Here is a 26211-nt window from a genome sequence, read left to right on the forward strand (position 1 = left end):
TCTACTGTCGGTCCCGGTCGGGAAGTACGTGCCGAAGAACGTCTGCGCCGATTTGGAGCATTTTGTGGGTCTTGGCGTCCCATGGCCAGCCAATTGGGTAGAGAGAAGGCAGGAATGTCCAAAAATTGGAAGAGTGCTCCAGCATCCTCAGGACTGCGCAGCATGAAGGAGGAGTCCTTTCTGATAATAATGTGAAAGGGGTGACCCCATCTGTACGTGGCCCCAGACTCTCTGATGTTAGCTAACAGGGGTTGCAGCAGCCTCCGCATGTATAGTGTACGGGCTGAAACATCAGGGTACAGACGCACTGTGCTTCCGTCAGGGTTGTCATTGCCCAGGTCACGGACCGCTCTCAGGATCATTTCTTTATCAGCAAAATAATGTAACCTGCACAGGACATCTCTCGGGCCCATGTTTTCTCCAATATAAGCTCTTGAGAACCTGTGTACCCTATCAATTGTGAATGAGGCATCAGCAGGGCGATTGGTGAGTTGATTGAAAAGGCGAGTAACTCTGTTAGGAAGATCATCGCCAGCAGGTATTTCAGGCAGTCCTTTAATCCGAATATTATTACGGCGCCCCCTGTTCTCCTGGTCATCTAAGTGCAGCGCCAACGTCTGCATATGGCGCCGGTTCATCTCAGCCCGCTGCTCCAATGCTGCCACTCTTGTATATAGTGCTGAGGTAGCAGATTCATTAGCTGTGGCTCTGCTGGCTAGCTGATCCACTTCAGCTCTCACAGTTTCAATGGCTTGTTGTTGGGACAGTTCAATGCGCTGTACTACCGCATCCAAGTAACTTTTTGAGGGTAAAGCCTGAATAAGCTCTCTGAGAGCATGCAGTTCTCCCTGCAGGGAAGATGGCTGCTGCGGCTGTGTGAGGGAGAAGGAGGCAGCTTGGCTTGCCGGCAGGCGCTGAGGCAGTGGGTCACAGTCCCAGGGGAAGAGAGGGGAGGGAGTAGGGCTGGGGGAGCCCGAGGGCTGTTTCTCACCCTGTGCCCCCGGCGGAGGAGATGTAGTGGAGTCCTCACTGTTCTGCCCTGCACGTGTCGGCGCCATGTTGCTGTGCTCGTGCGCCGCTGCCGTCGGGTGAGGGGGCCGCCGGTATCTTTCAAAGTGGGAGCGGAGAGAAGATAATCTTGCCGACGGGTGCGGGGACTTCACCGGGGGTCTCCTACGGCTACCGGGCATGCCAGGGGAAGAAGGGGAGTCCAGGAACAGAGGTGGAAGGCGCTGAGGTACACGGAGCTCCCGTCGTGTGCGTCCTCACAGCGCCATCGCTAAGCCACGCCCCCCCCACATTATACAATTTTTATATAACTCCCATATCATTTTAGAAGTATATAATTGTATATATTAGTTGTGTAGCACATTTAAAAAAGTCATCCTTCATGATCTATTTCTTCCTCAGTAAAGCAAATTACCATCTAAAACAATAAAGCAGCAGCCTCATTATATATCTACTGCATAAAAGTCACATTTCCACTCATCACTGTAATAAAATAGAAACCTTGCCAACTTGTCTCTGTCATAACTGGAGTATCTAGAACGTTAACTCAGTGCTGCAATGCTACAGTGCTAACCACCGAGCCACCATACACAGGGCTAACCACCGAGCCACCATACACAGGGCTAACCACTGAGCCACCATACACAGGGCTAACCACCGAGCCACCATACACAGGGCTAATCACCGAGCCACCATACACAGGGCTAACCACCGAGCCACCATACACAGGGATAACCACCGAGCCACCATACACAGGGCTAACCACCGAGCCACCATACACAGGGCTAACCACCAAGCCACCATACACAGGGCTAACCACCGAGCCACCATACACAGGGCTAACCACTGAGCCACCATACACAGGGCTAACCACTGAGCCACCATACACAGGGCTAACCACCGAGCCACCATACACAGGGCTAACCACTGAGCCACCATGCTGCTGAAACTGCCAGCCACATACTCATCCCCCCAGCACTGGGACGGCAGAGGCCACTTCCTGTGTTTAGTCTCTTTTTTAAAAAGAGAAAAAGACCAGAAGGGAACATGGACCACAGGCTGAGAGAAAGGGGGACACTAAAGGTGCGTTTACACGAAACGATTAGTGGCCCGATCGTACGATTATCGATGTCGGAGTAACGATTTTTTTTTTCAGAACGATCAGCGTTTAGACGATACGATATATCGTACGGAAAATTCGCTTTGCGATCGTTTTGCAATCGCTTAAGCCTATCTCACACATTGGTTAAATCGGCGAACGACTGTTTACACGGAACGATCTGTGAATTTTTTGTGAACGACCAACGACGATTTGAGAACATGTTGGCCATGCCATACCATAGATCAGTGTTATTGGCGATCTATGCATAGAGCCTGCCTGAGAGCACACTCTATCCATAGATGGCCGATCGGACTGAGGTAAGTGGATTACCCCCACCTGTCGGTACAAGCGATCGGGAACCCTGCAGAATACTGATGTGTGTGGGGCCGACCTCAATGCAGCGGTCTCGCACACATCAAACCCCTTTAGTGTCAGGAATGTATATACATTATACCCTACTGCACGGGGTATGTGCAGTATAAATGTATATCTACTTATTACTGACGTAAAGGGGTTAAAAACAGTCAAACAAAATAAAAGACATACAAGTTTCCTATCGTTGTAACCGTACCCACTTGAGGAACATAGATAACATGTCAGTTTTACCAGGCACCTCTCCATTACTAACTGAATAACCTGTCTGCTTTCTATTGGTGCGGTAAAAAGGACCGCCACTCCACTATACAGCTTGGCCACAAGACCAATAGGAGGGCTCCATTCCCTTCTGGCTTTAAATACTAGAAGAAACACAACAATCTAGTGCACACACCACAATCCTGTAAACCACATATATACTTTATCGTGTTTGAAAAAAAAATATTACACCAAGACATTTAAAAACACTTAAAAACAACCAAGGTATTGTTGTAAACAAGAGGGGAAATACATGTAAGATTACCCTCCTTCCCAGGGAGTTCTAAGAATCAGTAGACACCATAATCAATAATACACAGCAGCAAATCCATACACCATCTGGCTGTAAATACCTCAACCAACAATTTGAAATAAAGTGCAAAATTGTGCTATAAAAATGATAACAATCAATAATAAATATTAGTACAAATTGCACAAACCTTAAGGGTACAAACCCACACACCGTATACGCAGCAGATTTGATGCTGTGTTCAGTTATCTAGATCTAATCTGCTGCGTATTTGCTGCGTATACGGTGTGTGGGTTTATACCCTAAGACCATAAACTCAAACTCTTCTTCCCATTTGCCTGTTGTTACCGTCCTCACCCTCCACATCAAAGGAACTCTTAAAGGGGTACTCCAGCGTGGGGGCACTTTTGCGCTGGGACGAGGTGGCCGAAGGAAAAGACGTCCACTCACATCCCTGGTTCCAGCGGCGTGTCCCGCATCGCGGCGCTCCGGTGCCCGGTTCCCGGTCGCTTCCGGGTGTCTGACGCAGGCCCGAGACGTGACGTCTCAGGTCTGCTCAGCCACTCAGCCATCGGAGCGCCGCGATGTGGGACCCGCCGCTGGAACAGAGGAGGTGAGTGGACGTCTTTTCCCTCGCCCACCTCGGCCCCGGTCCCAGCGCAAAAGTGCCCCACGCTGGAGTACCCCTTTAAGAATAGGAAAACCGCTGATGTGAACCCAGCCTAACCTGCAAACATGAACAGAAAAACTTTACGTTAAGCTCTGTCATGATGGCTAAATTAAATAGATCTTTCTGTTCGTGATCATTTTTAGACAAAAATAATAGAACACTGATGGATTTGATGAAAACTGAGCACGATAAAAATAATAAAACCAGTTGAACTAAATTAGGCATTTGACAGATCGTACGTTGCCTAACTGGCAAAACAGAAAAGAGAAACAGAATGGAGGTGCAGCGTTAAAGCGACTCTGTGCCCACAATCTGCCCCCCCCCCCCCCGCCCCAAACCACTTGTACCTTCGGATAGCTGCCTTTAACAAAAGATCTGTCCTGGGGTCCGTTCAGCAGGTGATGCAGTTATTGTCCTAAAAAACAACTTTTAAACTGGCAGCCCTGTGTCAAATGGCCGTGGCCTACAATATCTGTGCCATAACCTTGCAACACCTCTCTGTCCCTCCTCCCCACCCTCTTCTTCATTAGGAATGCCCCTAGAACATTTTCTCCTGTCTGAACATTGCACAGGTGCCTTAACGATCCAGCCCATGTGCCGTGCTCACACAGCTGATGAATAGGAAAAATCCTGCCAGTGGCATTCCTAATGATGAAGAGGGTGGGTAGGAGGGAGGGGTGGTGCAAAGTTAGGGCACAGATATTGTAAGCCCCGGCCATTTGACACAAGGCTGCAGGTTTAAAAGTTGTTTTTTAGGACAATAACTGCATCACCTGCTGAACGGACCCCAGGACAGATCTTGGATTAAAAGCAGCTATACGAAGGTACAAGCGGTTGGGAAGGGGGGGGGGGGGGGGGGGGAGTCAGATTGTGGATACAGAGTAGCTTTAAACACTGGTGTGAACCTAGCCTAATAAATATAGCGACTTATAATAATAATTAACAATAGACTGAGCGCCCCGGTAGGCAGGGCCCCCTCTGCATCAGTTTTCATTCACTCAGTTTTACATTCATTGTTCTTACCATGTGTTATGATATGTATTTAAAACCTTTATTATATATGAGCTGGATGAGCAGCAGCAGGTCTAACAACAAAGAATACTAATAATCCTCCAAATAATAAGATTAACCTGTATAAATGTGTGTCCGTCTCATTCTTGTCTCCTCTTCCTGAGGATCCTGTCAGGATTTCAGAGCACATATACAATGCAGATAATAAAACACTGCCAGTCAATGCTAGAAGACCTGCTCTGCTATTTACCTCTTTATGTTCTTCATACTGTTCTCCTGGGAGGGTTGTTCTGTAGTTTCTACTCCCCTTCACAGTTATCTTTCCCTCTGAGGTTTTAGAATTGACATTACAATTAACTGCTGAGTTTAATAGGGATACAGCCATCAGACACATTATTTCCTAATCAACATGTTGTTCTAAATTCCCACACACATACTCACTGTACCCACAATCTGACCCCCCCCCCCAAACCGCTTGTACCGTCAGGTAGCTCCTTCTAGTCCAAGATCTGTCCTGGGGTCCGTTCGGCAGGTGATGCAGTTATTGTCCTAAAAAAACAACTTTTAAACTTGCAGCCCTGTGTCAAATTGGCGTGGCCTAGAGTGTCTGTGCCCTAGGCCTGCACCACCTCTCCATCCCTGCTCCCCAACCTCTTCATCATTAGGAATGCCCCAGGCAGGATTTTTCCTATTCATCACCTGTCTGAACACTGCACAGGGGCCTTAATGATCCAGCACATGTGCAGTGTTCAGACAGGTGATGAATAGGAGAAATTGTTCCAGGGGCATTCCTTATGATGAAGAGGGCGGGGAGGAGGGGCGGAGGGGTGTCGCAATCCTAGGGCATGGGTACTCTAGGTCACACAAATTTCACACAGGGCTGCCAGGCTTTTTAGGACAATAACGAAATCACCTGTCGGACGGACCCCACGACAGATATTGGATTAAAAACAGCTATTTAAAGGTACAAGTGGAATTTCAATGGAATCGGATGACCGTCTAATGGGGGATCATACTGGTGATAGAAGTATTAGGCCTGTTGGATCTCATACCCCTCTACCAAATCCCTATATCTAACCTCTCAAAACACCTCTCTATAAGTCTGACCATAACCTTATTACATTCTTTACAACTCAGCCAAGCCAGGAACAGACTATAAAAAGAGAACAGTTCATGAAGGAAACACTGAGATTTCTCCTCTTTTTAAATCCATTACTGGCTTTGGCTTTAAAAATGTGTCAGATAAATCTCCCTTTGTAAATGCATCCTAAGAGCGCAGCACTGCACCTGTCCAGGGTGATCCAGAATTGGGGGTCCATTCACACAGAAAAATTATCTGACAGATTATCTTCCAAAAGTTTTGAAGCCAAAGCCAGGAATAGATTTGAAAAGAGGAAAAATCTCAGGCTTTCCTTTATGACCTGATCTCTGTTTATAGTCTGTTCTTGGTTTTGGTGTAAAATCTTTGGCAGATAATCTTTCTGCGTAAATGGACCCTTATAAGAGCACAGCCCCGCACCTGTCCAGGGTGATGCAAAATTAAAAGAGCACAGAAAAACACCTGTTTGGGTTGATCCAGAAAAATAAGAGCACAGTGACACACCTGTGCATGTTGTACTAGAATTATAAGAACACAGCATCACGCACCTGTCCCAGAACTGTAATAGCACAGCACCACACCTGTCCAGGATGATACAGAACTATAAGAGCACAGCGCCACACCTGTCCAGGATGATCCAGAACTATAAGAGCACAGCGCCGCACCTGTCCAGGATGATCCAGAACTATAAGAGCACAGCACCGCACCTGTCCAGGATGATACAGAACTGTAATAGCACAGCACCACACCTGTCCAGGATGATACAGAACTATAAGAGCACAGCGCCACACCTGTCCAGGATGATCCAGAACTATAAGAGCACAGCGCCGCACCTGTCCAGGATGATACAGAACTATAAGAGCACAGCACCGCACCTGTCCAGGATGATACAGAACTATAAGAGCACAGCACCGCACCTGTCCAGGATGATACTATAGGAGCAGAGCGTCGCACCTGTCCAGGATGATACTATAGGAGCAGAGCGTCGCACCTGTCCAGGATGATACTATAGGAGCAGAGCACCGCACCTGTCCAGGATGATACTATAGGAGCAGAGCGTCACACCTGTCCAGGATGATACTATAGGAGCAGAGCGTCGCACCTGTCCAGGATGATACTATAGGAGCAGAGCGTCGCACCTGTCCAGGATGATACTATAGGAGCAGAGCGTCGCACCTGTCCAGGATGATACTATAGGAGCAGAGCGTCGCACCTGTCCAGGATGATACTATAGGAGCAGAGCGTCGCACCTGTCCAGGATGATACTATAGGAGCAGAGCGTCGCACCTGTCCAGGATGATACTATAGGAGCAGAGCGTCGCACCTGTCCAGGATGATACTATAGGAGCAGAGCGTCGCACCTGTCCAGAATGATACTATAGGAGCAGAGCGTCGCACCTGTCCAGGATGATACTATAGGAGCAGAGCGTCGCACCTGTCCAGGATGATACTATAGGAGCAGAGCGTCGCACCTGTCCAGGATGATACTATAGGAGCAGAGCGTCACACCTGTCCAGGATGATACTATAGGAGCAGAGCGTCGCACCTGTCCAGGATGATACTATAGGAGCAGAGCGTCGCACCTGTCCGAGACGTATAAGAGCTCAGCATAGTGATCTAGGCTCAGGGCACAGGTAACTATAAGAGCAGAGCGTTGCACCTGTCCAGGATGATACTATAGGAGCAGAGCATCGCACCTGTCCAGGATGATACTATAGGAGCAGAGCGTCGCACCTGTCCAGGATGATACTATAGGAGCAGAGCGTCGCACCTGTCCAGGATGATACTATAGGAGCAGAGCGTCGCACCTGTCCAGGATGATACTATAGGAGCAGAGCGTCGCACCTGTCCAGGATGATACTATAGGAGCAGAGCGTCGCACCTGTCCAGGATGATACTATAGGAGCAGAGCGTCGCACCTGTCCAGGATGATACTATAGGAGCAGAGCGTCGCACCTGTCCAGGATGATACTATAGGAGCAGAGCGTCGCACCTGTCCAGGATGATACTATAGGAGCAGAGCGTCGCACCTGTCCAGGATGATACTATAGGAGCAGAGCGTCGCACCTGTCCATGATGATACTATAGGAGCAGAGCGTCGCACCTGTCCAGGATGATACTATAGGAGCAGAGCGTCGCACCTGTCCAGGATGATACTATAGGAGCAGAGCGTCGCACCTGTCCCAGACGATTAAGAGCTCAGCACAGTGATCTAGGCTCAGGGCACAGGTAACTATAAGAGCAGAGCGTCGCACCTGTCCAGGATGATACTATAGGAGCAGAGCGTCGCACCTGTCCAGGATGATACTATAGGAGCAGAGCGTCGCACCTGTCCAGGATGATACTATAGGAGCAGAGCGCCGCACCTGTCCAGGATGATACTATAGGAGCAGAGCGTCGCACCTGTCCAGGATGATACTATAGGAGCAGAGCGTCGCACCTGTCCAGGATGATACTATAGGAGCAGAGCGTCGCACCTGTCCAGGATGATACTTTAGGAGCAGAGCGTCGCACCTGTCCAGGATGATACTATAGGAGCAGAGCGTCGCACCTGTCCAGGATGATACTTTAGGAGCAGAGCGTCGCACCTGTCCAGGATGATACTATAGGAGCAGAGCGTCGCACCTGTCCAGGATGATACTATAGGAGCAGAGCGTCGCACCTGTCCAGGATGATACTATAGGAGCAGAGCGTCGCACCTGTCCAGGATGATACTATAGGAGCAGAGCGTCGCACCTGTCCAGGATGATACTATAGGAGCAGAGCGTCGCACCTGTCCCAGACGTTTAAGAGCTCAGCACAGTGATCTAGGCTCAGGGCACAGTTAACTATAAGAGCAGAGCGTCGCACCTGTCCAGGATGATACTATAGGAGCAGAGCGTCGCACCTGTCCAGGATGATACTATAGGAGCAGAGCGTCGCACCTGTCCAGGATGATACTATAGGAGCAGAGCGTCGCACCTGTCCAGGATGATGCTATAGGAGCAGAGCGTCGCACCTGTCCAGGATGATACTATAGGAGCAGAGCGTCGCACCTGTCCAGGATGATACTATAGGAGAAGAGCGTCGCACCTGTCCAGGATGATGCTATAGGAGCAGAGCGTCGCACCTGTCCAGGATGATGCTATAGGAGCAGAGCGTCGCACCTGTCCAGGATGATACTATAGGAGCAGAGCGTCGCACCTGTCCAGGATGATGCTATAGGAGCAGAGCGTCGCACCTGTCCAGGATGATACTATAGGAGCAGAGCGTCGCACCTGTCCAGGATGATACTATAGGAGCAGAGCGTCGCACCTGTCCAGGATGATACTATAGGAGCAGAGCGTCGCACCTGTCCAGGATGATACTATAGGAGCAGAGCGTCGCACCTGTCCCAGACGTTTAAGAGCTCAGCACAGTGATCTAGGCTCAGGGCACAGGTAACTATAAGAGCAGAGCGTTGCACCTGTCCAGGATGATACTATAGGAGCAGAGCGTCGCACCTGTCCAGGATGATACTATAGGAGCAGAGCGTCGCACCTGTCCAGGATGATACTATAGGAGCAGAGCGTCGCACCTGTCCAGGATGATACTATAGGAGCAGAGCGCCGCACCTGTCCAGGATGATACTATAGGAGCAGAGCGTCGCACCTGTCCAGGATGATACTATAGGAGCAGAGCGTCGCACCTGTCCAGGATGATACTATAGGAGCAGAGCGTCGCACCTGTCCAGGATGATACTATAGGAGCAGAGCGTCGCACCTGTCCAGGATGATACTATAGGAGCAGAGCGTCGCACCTGTCCAGGATGATGCTATAGGAGCAGAGCGTCGCACCTGTCCAGGATGATGCTATAGGAGCAGAGCGTCGCACCTGTCCAGGATGATGCTATAGGAGCAGAGCGTCGCACCTGTCCAGGATGATGCTATAGGAGCAGAGCGTCGCACCTGTCCAGGATGATGCTATAGGAGCAGAGCGTCGCACCTGTCCAGGATGATGCTATAGGAGCAGAGCGTCGCACCTGTCCAGGATGATGCTATAGGAGCAGAGCGTCGCACCTGTCCAGGATGATACTATAGGAGCAGAGCGTCGCACCTGTCCCAGACGTTTAAGAGCTCAGCACAGTGATCTAGGCTCAGGGCACAGGTAACTATAAGAGCAGAGCGTCGCACCTGTCCAGGATGATACTATAGGAGCAGAGCGTCGCACCTGTCCAGGATGATACTATAGGAGCAGAGCGTCGCACCTGTCCAGGATGATACTATAGGAGCAGAGCGTCGCACCTGTCCAGGATGATACTATAGGAGCAGAGCGTCGCACCTGTCCAGGATGATACTATAGGAGCAGAGCGCCGCACCTGTCCAGGATGATACTATAGGAGCAGAGCGTCGCACCTGTCCAGGATGATACTATAGGAGCAGAGCGTCGCACCTGTCCAGGATGATGCTATAGGAGCAGAGCGTCGCACCTGTCCAGGATGATGCTATAGGAGCAGAGCGTCGCACCTGTCCAGGATGATGCTATAGGAGCAGAGCGTCGCACCTGTCCAGGATGATGCTATAGGAGCAGAGCGTCGCACCTGTCCAGGATGATGCTATAGGAGCAGAGCGTCGCACCTGTCCAGGATGATGCTATAGGAGCAGAGCGTCGCACCTGTCCAGGATGATACTATAGGAGCAGAGCGTCGCACCTGTCCAGGATGATGCTATAGGAGCAGAGCGTCGCACCTGTCCAGGATGATACTATAGGAGCAGAGCGTCGCACCTGTCCAGGATGATACTATAGGAGCAGAGCGTCGCACCTGTCCAGGATGATACTATAGGAGCAGAGCGTCGCACCTGTCCAGGATGATACTATAGGAGCAGAGCGTCGCACCTGTCCCAGACGTTTAAGAGCTCAGCACAGTGATCTAGGCTCAGGGCACAGGTAACTATAAGAGCAGAGCGTTGCACCTGTCCAGGATGATACTATAGGAGCAGAGCGTCGCACCTGTCCAGGATGATACTATAGGAGCAGAGCGTCGCACCTGTCCAGGATGATACTATAGGAGCAGAGCGTCGCACCTGTCCAGGATGATACTATAGGAGCAGAGCGCCGCACCTGACCAGGATGATACTATAGGAGCAGAGCGTCGCACCTGTCCAGGATGATACTATAGGAGCAGAGCGTCGCACCTGTCCAGGATGATGCTATAGGAGCAGAGCGTCGCACCTGTCCAGGATGATGCTATAGGAGCAGAGCGTCGCACCTGTCCAGGATGATGCTATAGGAGCAGAGCGTCGCACCTGTCCAGGATGATGCTATAGGAGCAGAGCGTCGCACCTGTCCAGGATGATGCTATAGGAGCAGAGCGTCGCACCTGTCCAGGATGATGCTATAGGAGCAGAGCGTCGCACCTGTCCAGGATGATGCTATAGGAGCAGAGCGTCGCACCTGTCCAGGATGATGCTATAGGAGCAGAGCGTCGCACCTGTCCAGGATGATGCTATAGGAGCAGAGCGTCGCACCTGTCCAGGATGATGCTATAGGAGCAGAGCGTCGCACCTGTCCAGGATGATGCTATAGGAGCAGAGCGTCGCACCTGTCCAGGATGATACTATAGGAGCAGAGCGTCGCACCTGTCCAGGATGATACTATAGGAGCAGAGCGTCGCACCTGTCCCAGACGTTTAAGAGCTCAGCACAGTGATCTAGGCTCAGGGCACAGGTAACTATAAGAGCAGAGCGTTGCACCTGTCCAGGATGATACTATAGGAGCAGAGCGTCGCACCTGTCCAGGATGATACTATAGGAGCAGAGCGTCGCACCTGTCCAGGATGATACTATAGGAGCAGAGCGTCGCACCTGTCCAGGATGATACTATAGGAGCAGAGCGCCGCACCTGTCCAGGATGATACTATAGGAGCAGAGCGTCGCACCTGTCCAGGATGATACTATAGGAGCAGAGCGTCGCACCTGTCCAGGATGATGCTATAGGAGCAGAGCGTCGCACCTGTCCAGGATGATGCTATAGGAGCAGAGCGTCGCACCTGTCCAGGATGATGCTATAGGAGCAGAGCGTCGCACCTGTCCAGGATGATACTATAGGAGCAGAGCGTCGCACCTGTCCAGGATGATGCTATAGGAGCAGAGCGTCGCACCTGTCCAGGATGATGCTATAGGAGCAGAGCGTCGCACCTGTCCAGGATGATGCTATAGGAGCAGAGCGTCGCACCTGTCCAGGATGATGCTATAGGAGCAGAGCGTCGCACCTGTCCAGGATGATGCTATAGGAGCAGAGCGTCGCACCTGTCCAGGATGATACTATAGCAGCAGAGCGTCGCACCTGTCCCAGACCTATTAGAGCTCAGCACAGTGATCCAGGCTCAGGGCACAGGTAACACCTGACCTCAGTGATGGGAGAACATGAGATTACTTGGCTGCAGGGATCACAGGATTGCTCAGACTGGAGACTAAAGATTTTTATCTTCTTTTATGACATTTTCTTGTTTCCACAGATCTTCACCTCTCACACTGTAAGTCCCGGCCGCCATAACGCTCAGTGTTACCTCCCAAACATTCTAGACCCCAGATGGCAACCCTTGTGGTGAACCTTGACCCCTGTATGGACGCAGAGATCCGTTTACCGTGTTCCATATCTGAGCGGCGGATACAGCTGCCCGCCCGCGCCTCTGTCCTCTCGGGACTCTCCCCGGTAGCCACACCCACCAGCGCCACCTCTGCTCTAAACGGGATGTTATGACGTCAACACGCAGCGCGTGGAGGTATTGACGTCGGTTGGGAAGCTCTGAGGCGTGAACGTAGACTGGAGACACTGCGCAGTGTATGTGGGCGGGTTCTCTGCCGGCGACGTTATATGGCAGGTGAGTCACGTGCTGTGTGTGTAGTGGGTTAGCTGCGGGCCCCGTTTGTGTTTTTGCATAGGGTTAGGCGATACAGTTAGGGTTGGAAGATTAGGGTAAGGGGGTTGGGGTTAGGGTGGATTGGGGGCTGGTGTTAGGGTTGGGGGTTGGGGTTAGTGGCATAAGGGTTAGGTAAGGGGGTTGAGATTATAGGGTTAGGGTGGATTGGGGACTGCAGTCACGCTATCAGCACTTCACTGAAATGGAGTCACACTATCAGCACTAGGAATTGCAGTGCTCCTATATACCATGTGTTACGGTAATAGCCAGGACTAGTTAGTTCCAGGCTTCAGAATGTGCCAGGATGATCATAGGGTGACACCAGGGGCTGGCTGGCAAACTTTAGCCTGGGGGGCAAGTACACAGCAGTGGCCCATGAGTAGCGGATATTCGCCAGGGCCGAACCTAAACATCCCAAGCCGGCCGGGGGTGAGGGGAACATAATAAAGAATCCATACTTGTCCCAATGCCTCCGCAGTGCAGCGTCACTGCTCACAGACCGGTTCCTGCAGCTCCTGGTCCTGCAACGTCACGCACTGGGCGAGCGGGTACTTCCTGCCGGACTTGACAATGCAGGAATGGGAGGAGCAGGATAACAGTAGCTGTGAGAGAGGTGGTGAACCTGTACTGCAGGGGCACAGGGACGGGTAAGTATAGATTCTTTTTTATGTTCCTCCAACCTCTGCCGCCCCAGGATTTTTATGTAAGGCCAGAATTTAATCTGCTCTGGCTTGGATTATACCTTGTATGGACATGGACATCATACTATTACTGACCAAATCCTGTATACTTATATAACCAATAATATCAGTATACAAGGGGCAAATAATACCGCCATACCATGACCACATACTACAATCACATAGTAACTACATTATAAAAGGTTACTTAATACCGTCACACCACGAGCATTACTACTATACTGGTACTACACTCCACCACACAGGGGCCAATATTACCCCATACGGTGACCAAATAGTAGTAGATACCAGCTGTACACAAGCTCTGTATACCATATAAGTACAGTGCAAACACATCCAGTGACTCACAGATGACGTTTTCTGAGTCGGTCAGGTTTCCTTTTCTTTTCGATCATGAATAATTCTTCCAACCACAAATCATCTCAGCAGTATCTGCCAGACAAACATCTTCAGCACCTTACTTTTACAGCACCTTTACCCACTTTTATACAAACTCTCCATCATAGTGCCCCTAAACAGTAACAGGAACTTCTTTAAAGACCAATCTGTAGTCACTTCCCTTTTCTGTGCCTCTTTTTAAAGTTAGGTCCCTTCTTCATGCTTGTATCTGTAATGAGACCCCCTATTTGTTCCCCATCTGTAATTGTGCCCCCTGTCTTTGCCCTCATCTTTAGTTAGGCCCCCCTTTGTGTCCCCATCTGCAGTTAGCCCCACCCTCTCCTTGTGCTAAGTGAATAGCACCCATTTGTCCTAATGAACTGTACTACTGTCCCATAGATAAACTGTGCCTCTTATGAACTGTCTATAATAAATAGTACCACTGCCCCCCACAACACTGTCCTCTAATGTACTGTACCGCTGTCCTCTCTAATGTACTGTACCACTGACCCCCCCAAATGTACTGTACCACTGTCACCTCTAATGTACTGTACCACTGCCCCCCAACTATCCTCTAATGTACTGTACCACTGTCCTCTCTAATGTACTGTACCACTGTCCTCTATGTACTGTTCTACTGTCGCCTCTAATGTACTGTACCACTGTCCTCTCTAATGCACTATACCATTGTCCTCTATGTACTGTTCTACTGTCGCCTCTAATGTACTGTACTACTGTCCTCTCTAATGTACTGTACCACTGTCCTCTCTAATGTACTGTACCCCTGTCCTCTAATGTACTGTACCACTGTCCTCTCTAATGTACTGTACCACTGTCCCCTCTTATGTACTGTGCCACTGTCCCCTTTAATGTACTGTACCGCTGTCCTCTCTAATGTACTGTGCCACTGTCCTCTAATGTACTGTACCACTGTCCCCTCTTATTTACTGTACCAATGTCCCCTCTAATGTACTGTACCACTGCCCCCTCTAATGTACTGTACCACTGTCCTCTAATGTACTGTACCAATGTCGGTCCTAATGTACTGTACCACTGTCCCCTCTAATGTACTGTGTCACTGTCCTCTCTAATGTACTGTCCCAATCACCCCCTAATGTACTGTGCCACTGTCCACTCTAATGTACTGTACCACTGTCCCCTTTAATGCACTATACCACTGTCCTCTAATGTACTGTACCACTGTCCCCTCTAATGCACTGTACCACTGTCCTCTCTAATGTACTGTACCGCTGTCCTATCTAATGTACTATACCACTGTCCTCTATGTACTGTACCACTGTTCCCTCTAATGTACTGTACCACTGTCCTCTCTAATGTACTGTACCACTGTTCCCTCTAATGTACTGTACCACTGTCCCTGTAATGTTCTGTACCACTGTCCTCTCTAATGTACTGAACCACTGTCCCCTCTAATGCACTGTACCACTGTCCTCTATGTACTGTACCACTGTTCCCTCTAATGTTCTATACCACTGTCCTCTCTAATGTACTGTACCACTGTCCCCTCTAATGCACTATACCACTGTCCTCTATGTACTGTACCACTGTTCCCTCTAATGTACTATACCACTGTCCTCTATGTACTGTACCACTGTCCTCTATGTACTGTACCACTGTCCGCTCTAATGTACTGTACCACTGTCCTCTCTAATGTACTGTACCACTGTCCTCTCTAATGCACTGTACCACTGTCCCCTCTAATGTACTGTACCACTGTCCCCCCTATTGTACTGTACCACTGTCCCCCCTATTGTACTGTACCACTGTCCCCTCTAATGTACTGTACCACTGACCCCTCTAATGTACTGTACCACTGTCCCCTCTAATGTACTGTACCACTGTCCCCTCTAATGTACTGTACCACTGACCCCTCTAATGTACTGTACCACTGTCCCCTCTAATGCACTGTACCACTGTCCCCTCTAATGTACTGTGCCACTGTCCTCTCTAATGTACTGTACCTCTGTCCCCTCTAATGTACTGTACCACTGTCCTCTCTAATGCACTGTACCACTGTCCCCTCTAATGCACTGTACCACTGTCCCCTCTAATGTACTGTGCCACTGTCCTCTCTAATGTACTATACCACTGTCCTCTATGTACTGTACCACTGTCCTCTCTAATGTACTGTACCACTGACCCCCTAATGTACTGTACCACTGACCCCCTAATGTACTGTGCCACTGTCCCCTCTAATGTACTATACCACTGTCCTCTCTAATGTACTGTACCACTGTCCCCTCTAATGCACTATACCACTGTCCTCTATGTACTGTACCACTGTTCCCTCTAATGTACTATACCACTGTCCTCTCTAATGTACTGTACCACTGTCCCCTCTAATGCACTATACCACTGTCCTCTATGTACTGTACCACTGTCCTCTATGTACTGTATCACTGTCCCCTCTAATGTACTGTACCACTGTCCTCTCTAATGCACTGTACTACTGTCCCCCCTATTGTACTGTACCACTGTCCCCTCTAATGTACTGTACCACTGACCCCTCTAATGTACTGTACCACTGTCCCCTCTAATGTACTGTACTACTGTCCCCCCTATTGTACTGTACCACTGTCCCCTCTAATGTACTGTACCACTGTCCTCTCTAATGCACTGTACCACTGACCCCTCTAATGTACTGTACTACTGTCCCCCCTATTGTACTGTACCACTGTCCCCTCTAATGTACTGTACCACTGTCCTCTCTAATGTACTGTACCACTGTCCCCTCTAATGTACTGTACCACTGTCCCCTCTAATGTACTGTACCACTGTCCTCTCTAATGCACTGTACCACTGTCCCCTCTAATGTACTGTACCACTGTCCTCTCTAATGTACTGCACTACTGTCCCCTCTAATGCACTGTACCACTGTCCCCTCTAATGTACTGTACCACTGTCCCCTCTAATGTACTGTGCCACTGTCCTCTCTAATGCACTGTACCACTGTCCCCTCTAATGTACTGTACCACTGTCCCCTCTAATGTACTGTGCCACTGTCCTCTCTAATGCACTGTACCACTGTCCCCTCTAATGTACTGTACCACTGTCCCCTCTAATGTACTGTGCCACTGTCCTCTATGTACTATACCACTGTCCTCTATGTACTGTACCACTGACCCCTCTAATGCACTATACCACTGTCCTCTCTAATGTACTGTACCACTGACCCCCTAATGTAACGTACCACTGAGCCCCCTAAATCATTGTTTCCCAACCAGTGGCTCCTCAGATGTTCGTAAACTACAACTTCCATTATGCAAACAGGACATGATAATAGTTGTAGTTTGGTAACACTTGAGGAGCGCCTGGATAGGAAGCAATGATTTATGGGTACAGTTTATTTAGTGTAATTTCTCCAACATCTGACCCTTCTGCAGTTATTAAACTACAACCCCCATTATATCCTGCCAGCAGGGCATGATAGGGGTTGTAGTTTTGTAACAACTGAGGAGCCACTGTTAGGAAGCAATGATTTAGGGGTACAGTTTATTTTGTGTGGTGTTCTCCAACATGTGACCCTCCTGCTGTTCCTAAACTACCATCCCCATTATCTCCTGCTAGAAGGGCATGATGGGAGTTGTAGTGTTTCACTAACTGAGCAGTCACAGGTTGGAGAACACTACCTAAACTCTACCTAAATTATTGCTTCCTAACCAGTGACTCCTCAGCTGTTGCCAAACTACAACTCCTATCATGTCCTGCCACCAGGATATAATGGGAGCTGTAGTTATGCAATAACTGGAGAGTCAAATGTTGTAGATAGGACAAAGCACAATGCACAATGCCCCCCCCCCCCCCCATGCTTACTTCACAAGCTGGTCCATGCTTCTCTGCTGTTCTGGCCTCTTCTGGTTAGGTCTGACCAGAGCAGAGAGGAGCAGGCAGTGCTAATCACACTGCAGAATCACGGAGGAAACACTGGCTGGTGGGACAGGGAGGTGAGTGTCCCCTGCTCCAGCCAGCCCTAGGCTACTGTATTGTATTGGTGTCTTATAGACCCCAGTACTATACAGTAACCCCCCCAGACCCCCTCCCCAGATACCAGTCGGGCGGTGGGCGGCTCTTCTCCCGGCAGGCGTCCTCCTCCATGGGCTGTGCACTTCTCTTTGCTCAGTGATGGAACAGGCTGCCTGCTCCACCAATGAGCAAAGTGAAGTGTGAGGCAGAGTCAGCGCGGCGTTCTGTCACCGCTGCTGACTGCTAGAGAGTGAGTGCAGCGGCCGCACTTACTGAGGAAATAATTAAAGTGGCAGAGCGGCCCTAGCAACATCCGGACGCCGCGGCCCTTAGGTGTAGTGGGGGGACCGGCCCGGGGGGCATATGCCACCCTGCCCCCCTGCCCAGCCCGCCCCTGGGTGACACCTACATGTGAGACTAACTAAAGAATGTCAACTGTTAACCCCTTCAGGTCCATTCACCCACTGTTAACCCCTTCACATCCACAACTGTTCAATTACCCCACTGTTAACCCCTTCACATCCACAACTGTTCAATTACCCCACTGTTAACCTCTTCACATCCACTACAATCTAATTCATCCACTGTTAACCCCTTTAGATCCACAACACTTCAATTCATCCACTTTTAACCCCTACACATCCACCACAGTTTAATTCATATACTGTTAACCCCTTCAGCTCCAGGAATATTTTATTTTTTTCTAACTATATGTAATTTTTAACACCTGAAAACCAGGCTCATTTTAATTTATTTCTCTTATTTGTCTTAGAAATAGAGGAACCATTATTACTGTAGGGATTTGGATTAATGTGATGGTAAAGTGTCTATTTGGGGCTATATGTCCCACTATTTGAAGTCCAATAAAATCACGAAATCAAATTGTTATCCAATTTCGCTACCATATCCTAGAAGAGCGCTTACTCTCATACAGGTACTGTGATTTTCAGACATTTTTACTGTACGGATTCGGAGTAATGTGATGGTAAAGTGTCTATTTGGGGTTATATGTCGCACATTTTGAAGTCCAATAAAATCACGAAATCAAATTGTTATCCAATCACTTTACCATATCCTAGAAGAGCGCTTACTCTGTTACAGGTTCTGTGATTTTCAGACATTTTTACTGTACGGATTCGGAGTAATGTGATGGTAAAGTGTCTATTTGGGGCTATATGTCGCACATTTTGAAGTCCAATAAAATCACAAAATCAAATTGTTATCCAATCTCGCTACCATATCCTAGAAGAGCGCTTACTCTCGTACAGGTTCTGTGATTTTCAGACATTTTTACTGTACGGATTCGGAGTAATGTGCTGGTAAAGTGTCTATTTGGGGCTATATGCCCCACTATTTGAAGTCTAATAAAATCACGAAATCAAATTGTTATCCAATCTCGCTACCATATCCTAGAAGAGCGCTTACTCTCATACAGGTTCTGTGATTTTCAGACATTTTTACTGTAGGGATTTTGAGTAATGTGATGGTAAAATGCCTATTTGGGGCTATATGTCGCACACTTTGAAGTCCAATAAAATCACGAAATCAAATTGTTATCCAATCACTTTACCATATTCTAGAAGAGCGCTTACTCTTGTACAGTTTCTGTGATTTTCAGACATTTTTACTGTAGGGATTTGGAGTAATGTGATGGTAAAGTGTCTATTTGGGGCTATACACCTGATAATTTGAAGTCCAATAAAATTACGAAATCCAATAGTTCTCCATCTTGTTCTTGTTGTTGGACACTCTTGGTAGACTTCTTCCAATCCCAGGAGGGACCAGCTTCATGGCTGATGGAAGATAACCATTAAGAGACTTTTTTCAGGAATGTTCTTCTATTCTAGTTTAATAAGTCTATGTTCCTTTTAAGTTTAGGTTAGGGACTCGCAAGAGAATGAGGACCCTTGATGTGGCTTGCGAGCTTACCATATTTCTTGCCTATTTTTTTCTTCTAGTTTTCACGGTAAAAGATATCTACTAATACCTCATTGAAGATTGGACATCGAGCCATCAAGGAGCCCCACTAGACTAAAGCTGCTTTCACATGCAGCAGATTTTAGGCAGATTTTCTACAGCAGATTGTCTGTTGCCAAACCAAAGTCAACCTGAAGTTTCAAATCTTCTGTAGAAAATCTGCATCAAATCCGCAGTGTGTGAAAGCACCCTTACTATTCTGCAAGTCTTCCCAAGTGTATTATAGGGCCATGCAGCTGCCACTGACTGACAGCTACTTACCACCCTAGCGGTCTTGTTTCTGCTACCTAATAAAGAGCGCTGAGGGGCCTGTGTGAGCTGCTGGCGCCTGCTGATGCCCCTCCCCTGTGCCAACTTCTATGCTTTTATAGAAGAAGTCTGGCTAAAACATTTTTGTATTGTTATTGTATTGTCATCCAAAAGTTATACAAATCCCCAATATACACCTATTACGGGAAATGCTTAGAAAACACTTTTTTCTCTGCACTTACTACTGCATCAATGCTTCACTTCCTGAATAACATGATGATGTCACTTCCGTGATAACAAGGTGATGTCACTTCCTGGATAACATGGTGATGTCACTTCCTGGATAACATGGTTATGTCACGACCCGACTCCCAGAGCTGTGTGGGCTGTGGCTGCCGGAGAGGATTATGGCAGGGGGACACTGAGGGATACAGGGCACTGGAGGAACACTGTGCATCCCCCTGCCATCATCCTCTCCGGCAGCCACAGCCCCCACAGCTCTGGGAGTCGGGTCGTGACATCACCATGTTATCCAGGAAGTGACATAACCATGTTATCCAGGAAGTGACATCACCATATTATCCAGGAAGTGACATCACCATGTTACCCAGGAATGGACATCACCATGTTATCCAGGAAGTGAAGCATTGATGCAGTAGTAAGTGCAGAGAAAAAAGCGCTTCCTAAGCATCTCCCGTAATAGGTGTATATTGGGGATTTGTATAACTTTTGGGTGACAATACAATAACAATACAAAAATGTTTTAGCCAGACTTCTTCTATAAAAGCATAGACGTCGGCACGGGGGACGGGCATCAGCAGGCGCCAGCAGCTCACACAGGCCCCTCAGCACTCTTTATTAGGTGGCAGAAACAAGACCGCTAGGGTGGTAAGGAGCTGTCAGTCAGTGGCAGCTGCATGGCCCTATAATGCACTGGGGAAGACTTGCAGAATAGTAAGGGTGCTTTCACACACTGCGGATTTGATGCAGATTTTCTACAGCAGATTTGAAACTTCAGGTTGACTTTGGTTTGGCAACAGACAATCTGCTGTAGAAAATCTGCCTAAAATCTGCTGCATGTGAAAGCAGCTTTAGTCTAGTGGGGCTCCTTGATGGCTCGATGTCCAATCTTCAATGAGGTATTAGTAGAAATCTTTTACCGTTGAAAACTAGAAGAAAAAAATAGGCAAGAAATATCACATAGGCAAGCCACATCAAGGGTCCTCATTCTCCTGCGAGTCCCTAACCTAAACTTAAAAGGAACATAGACTTATTAAACTAGAATAGAAGAACAGTCCTGAAAAAAGTCTCTTAATGGTTATCCTCCATCAGCCATGAAACTGGTCCCTCCTGGGATTGGAAGTCGTCTACCAAGAGTGTCCAACAACAAGAACAAGATGGAGAACTATTGGATTTCGTAATTTTATTGGACTTCAAATTATCAGGTGTATTGCCCCAAATAGACACTTTCCCATCACATTACTCCAAATCCTTACAGTAAAAATGTCTGAAAATCACAGAAACTGTACAAGAGTAAGCGCTCTTCTAGGATATGGTAAAGTGATTGGATAACAATTTGATTTCGTGATTTTATTGGACTTCAAAGTGTGCGACATATAACCCCAAATAGACACTTTACCATCACATTACTCCAAATCCCTACAGATGTCTGAAAATCACAGTACCTGTATGAGAGTAAGCGCTCTTCTAGGATATGGTAGCGAGATTGGATAACAATTTGATTTCGTGATTTTATTAGACTTCAAATAGTGGGGCATATAACCCCAAATAGACACTTTACCATCACATTACTCCGAATCCGTACAGTAAAAATGTCTGAAAATCACAGAACCTGTACGAGAGTAAACGCTCTTCTAGCATATGGTAGCGAAATTGGATAACAATTTGATTTCGTGATTTTATTGGACTTCAAATAGTGGGGCATATAGCCCCAAATAGACACTTTACCATCTTATTACTCCGAATCCGTACAGTAAAAATGTCTGAAAATCACAGAAACTGTACGAGAGTAAGCGCTCTTCTAGGATATGGTAGCGAAATTGGGTAACAATTTGATTTCGTGATTTTATTGGACTTCAAATAGTGGGGCATATAGCCCCAAATAGACACTTTACCATCACATTACTCCGAATCCGTACATTAAAAATGTCTGAAAATCACAGAACCTGTACGAGAGTAAGCGCTCTTCTAGAATATGGTAGCGAGATTGGATAACAATTTGATTTCGTGATTTTTTTTTACTTTAAAATGTGCGACATATAACCCCAAATAGACACTTTACCATCACATTACTCCGAATCCGTACAGTAAAAATGTCTGAAAATCACAGAAACTGTACGAGAGTAAGCGCTCTTCTAGCATATGGTAGCGAAATTGGATAACAATTTGATTTCGTGATTTTATTGGACTTCAAATAGTGGGGCATATAGCCCCAAATAGACACTTTACCATCTTATTACTCCGAATCCGTACAGTAAAAATGTCTGAAAATCACAGAAACTGTACGAGAGTAAGCGCTCTTCTAGGATATGGTAGCGAAATTGGGTAACAATTTGATTTCGTGATTTTATTGGACTTCAAATAGTGGGGCATATAGCCCCAAATAGACACTTTACCATCACATTACTCCGAATCCGTACAGTAAAAATGTCTGAAAATCACAGAACCTGTAACAGAGTAAGCGCTCTTCTAGGATATGGTAGTGAGATTGGATAACAATTTGATTTCGTGATTTTATTGGACTTCAAATAGTGGGACATATAGCCCCAAATAGACACTTTACCATCACATTACTCTGAATTCGTACAGTAAAAATGTCTGAAAATCACAGAATCTGTACGAGAGTAAGCGCTCTTCTAGCATATGGTAGCGAAATTGGATAACAATTTGATTTTGTGATTTTATTGGACTTCAAAATGTGCGACATATAGCCCCAAATAGACACTTTACCATCACATTACTCCGAATCCGTACAGTAAAAATGTCTGAAAATCACAGAACCTGTACGAGAGTAAGCGCTCTTCTAGGATATGGTAGTGTGATTGGATAACAATTTGATTTCGTGATTTTATTGGACTTCAAATAGTGGGGCATATAGCCCCAAATAGACACTTTACCATCACATTAATCCAAATCCCTACAGTAATAATGGTTCCTCTATTTCTAAGACAAATAAGAGAAATAAATTAAAATGAGCCTGGTTTTCAGGTGTTAAAAATTACATATAGTTAGAAAAAAATAAAATATTCCTGGAGCTGAAGGGGTTAACAGTATATGAATTAAACTGTGGTGGATGTGTAGGGGTTAAAAGTGGATGAATTGAAGTGTTGTGGATCTAAAGGGGTTAACAGTGGATGAATTAGATTGTAGTGGATGTGAAGAGGTTAACAGTGGGGTAATTGAACAGTTGTGTATCTGAGGGGTTAACAGTGGGTGAATGGACCTGAAGGGGTTAACAGTTGACATTCTTTAGTTAGTCTCACATGTAGGTGTCACCCTATGATCTTCCTGGCACATTCTGGAGCCTGGAACTAACTAGTCCTGGCTATTACCGTAAAACATGGTATATAGGAGCACTGCAATTCCTAGTGCTGATAGTGTGACTCCATTTCAGTGAAGTGCTGATAGCGTGACTGCAGTGATTGGGGCTGGTGTAAGGGTTGGGGGTTGGGGTTAGTGGCATAAGGGTTAGGTAAGGGGGGTGAGATTATAGGGTTAGGGGTTTAGGGTTAGAGGGTGTGGTTAGGGGCTAGGGTTAAGGTTAACTGCAGTCACGCTATCAGCACTTCACTGAAATGGAGTCCCACTATCAGCACTAGGAATTACAGTGCTCCTATATACCATGTTTTACGGTAATAGCCAGGACTAGTTAGTTCCAGGCTTCAGAATGTGCCAGGAAGATCATAGGGTGACACCTACATGTGAGACTAACTAAAGAATGTCAACTATTAACCCCTTCAGGTCCATTCCCCCACTGTTAACCCCTTCACATCCACTACAATCTAATTCATCCACTGTTAACCCCTTTAGATCCACAACACTTCAATTCATCCACTTTTAACCCCTTCACATCCACCACAGTTTAATTCATATACTGTTAACCCCTTCAGCTCCAGGAATATTTTATTTTTTTCTAACTATATGTAATTTTTAACACCTGAAAACCCGGCTCATTTTAATTTATTTCTCTTATTTGTCTTAGATATAGAAAAATCATTTTTACTGTAGGGATTTGGATTAATGTAATGGTAAAGTGTGTATTTGGGGTATACTATATGTCGCACTATTTGAAGTCCAATAAAACCAAAGAATCAAATTGTAATCCAATCACACTACCATATCCTAGAAGAGCGCTTACTCTCGTACAGTTTCTGTGATTTTCAGATATTTGTACTGTAGGGATTCGGAGTAATGTGATGGTAAATTGTCTATTTGGGGCTATATGTCCCACTATTTAAAGTCTAATAAAGTAAACCTGATAATTTGAAGTCCAATAAAATTACTAAATCAAATCGTTCTCCATCTTGTTCTTGTTGTTGGACGCTCTTGGTAGACGACTTCCAATCCCAGGAGGGACCAGTTTCATGGCTGATGGAAGATAACCATTAAGAGACTTTTTTCAGGACTGTTTTTCTATTCTAGTTTAATAAGTCTATGTTCCTTTTAGGTTTAGGTTAGGGACTGGCAGGAGAATGAGGACCCTTGACGTGGGTTGCGAGCTTACGATATTTCTTGCCTATTTTTTTCTTCTAGTTTTCAACGGTAAAAGATATCTACTAATACCTCATTGATGATTGGACATTGAGCCATCAAGGAGCCCCACTAGACTAAAGCTGCTTTCACATGCTGTAGATTTTAGGCAGATTTTCTGCAGCAGATTGTCTGTTACCAAACCAAAGTCAACCTGAAGTTTTAAATCCGCTGTAGAAAATCTGCATCAAATCCGCAGTGTGTGAAAGCACCCTTACTATTCTGCAAGTCTTCCCCAGTGCATTATAGGGCCATGCAGCTGCCACTGACTGACAGCTCCTTACCGCCCTAGAGGTCTTGTCTCTGCCACCTAATAAAGAGTGCTGAGGGGCCTGTGTGAGCTGCTGGCGCCTGCTGATGCCAAATAGACAATTTACCATCACATTACTCCGAATCCCTACAGTAAAAATATCTGAAAATCACAGAAACTGTACGAGAGTAAGCGCTCTTCTAGGATATGGTAGTGTGATTGGATTACAATTTGATTTTGTGATTTTATTGGACTTCAAATAGGCGAGATATAGCCCCGAATACACAGTATACCATCACATTACTCCAAATCCCTACAGTAAAAATGAATCTTGAGCCTGGTTTTCAGGTGTTAACAGTATATGCATTAAACTGTGGTGGATGTGAAGGGGTTAAAAGTGGATGAATTGAAGTGTTGTGGATCTAAAGGGGTTAACAGTGGATGAATTAGATTGAAGTGGATCTGAAGGGGTTAACAGTGGGTGAATGGATCTGAAGGGGTTAATAGTTGACATTCTTTAGTTAGTCTTACATGTAGGTGTCACCCTATGATGTTTCTGGAACATTCTAAAGCCTGGAACTAACTAGTCCTGGCTATTACCGTAACACATGGTATATAGGAGCACTGTAATTCCTAGTGCTGATAGTGTGACTCCATTTCAGTGAAGTGCTGATAGCGTGACTGTAGTGAGTTAGGGGTAGGGTTAGGGGGTTAGGGGTTAGGGGGTGGGGTTAGGGTTAAAGTTAGGGTTATCTTTAGGGGTTAGGGTTAGGGTTAGGGTTAGGGTTAGGGGGTTAGGGTTAGGGTTAGGGTGAGGGTGTTAGGGTTAGGGGGTTAGGGTTAGGGGGTTAGGGTTAGGGGGTTAGGGTTAGGGTTAGGGGGTTAGGGTTAGGGGGTTAGGGTTAGGGGGTTAGGGTTAGGGGGTTAGGGTTAGGGTTAGGGTTAGGGGGTTAGGGTTAGGGTTAGGGGTTAGGGTTAGGGTTAGGGTTAGGATTAGGGTTACATAGTTACATAGTTACATAGTTAATACGGTTGAAAAAAGACACATGTCCATCAAGTTCAACCAAGGAGGGGATGGATACAGGGAAGGGGGAGGGGTGATATGTTCTATACATATGCATCTATATTATTTTGGTCTAAGAACTTGTCTAGCCCTGTTTTGAAGCCCTCTACTGTTTTTGCTGTGACCAGATCCTGTGGTAGACTGTTCCACAGATTCACAGTTCTCATGGTAAAGAAGGCTTGTCGC

This window comes from Dendropsophus ebraccatus, chromosome 4 (genome assembly GCF_027789765.1).
Source record: "Dendropsophus ebraccatus isolate aDenEbr1 chromosome 4, aDenEbr1.pat, whole genome shotgun sequence".
In the NCBI taxonomy this organism is placed as follows: Eukaryota; Metazoa; Chordata; class Amphibia; order Anura; family Hylidae; genus Dendropsophus; species Dendropsophus ebraccatus.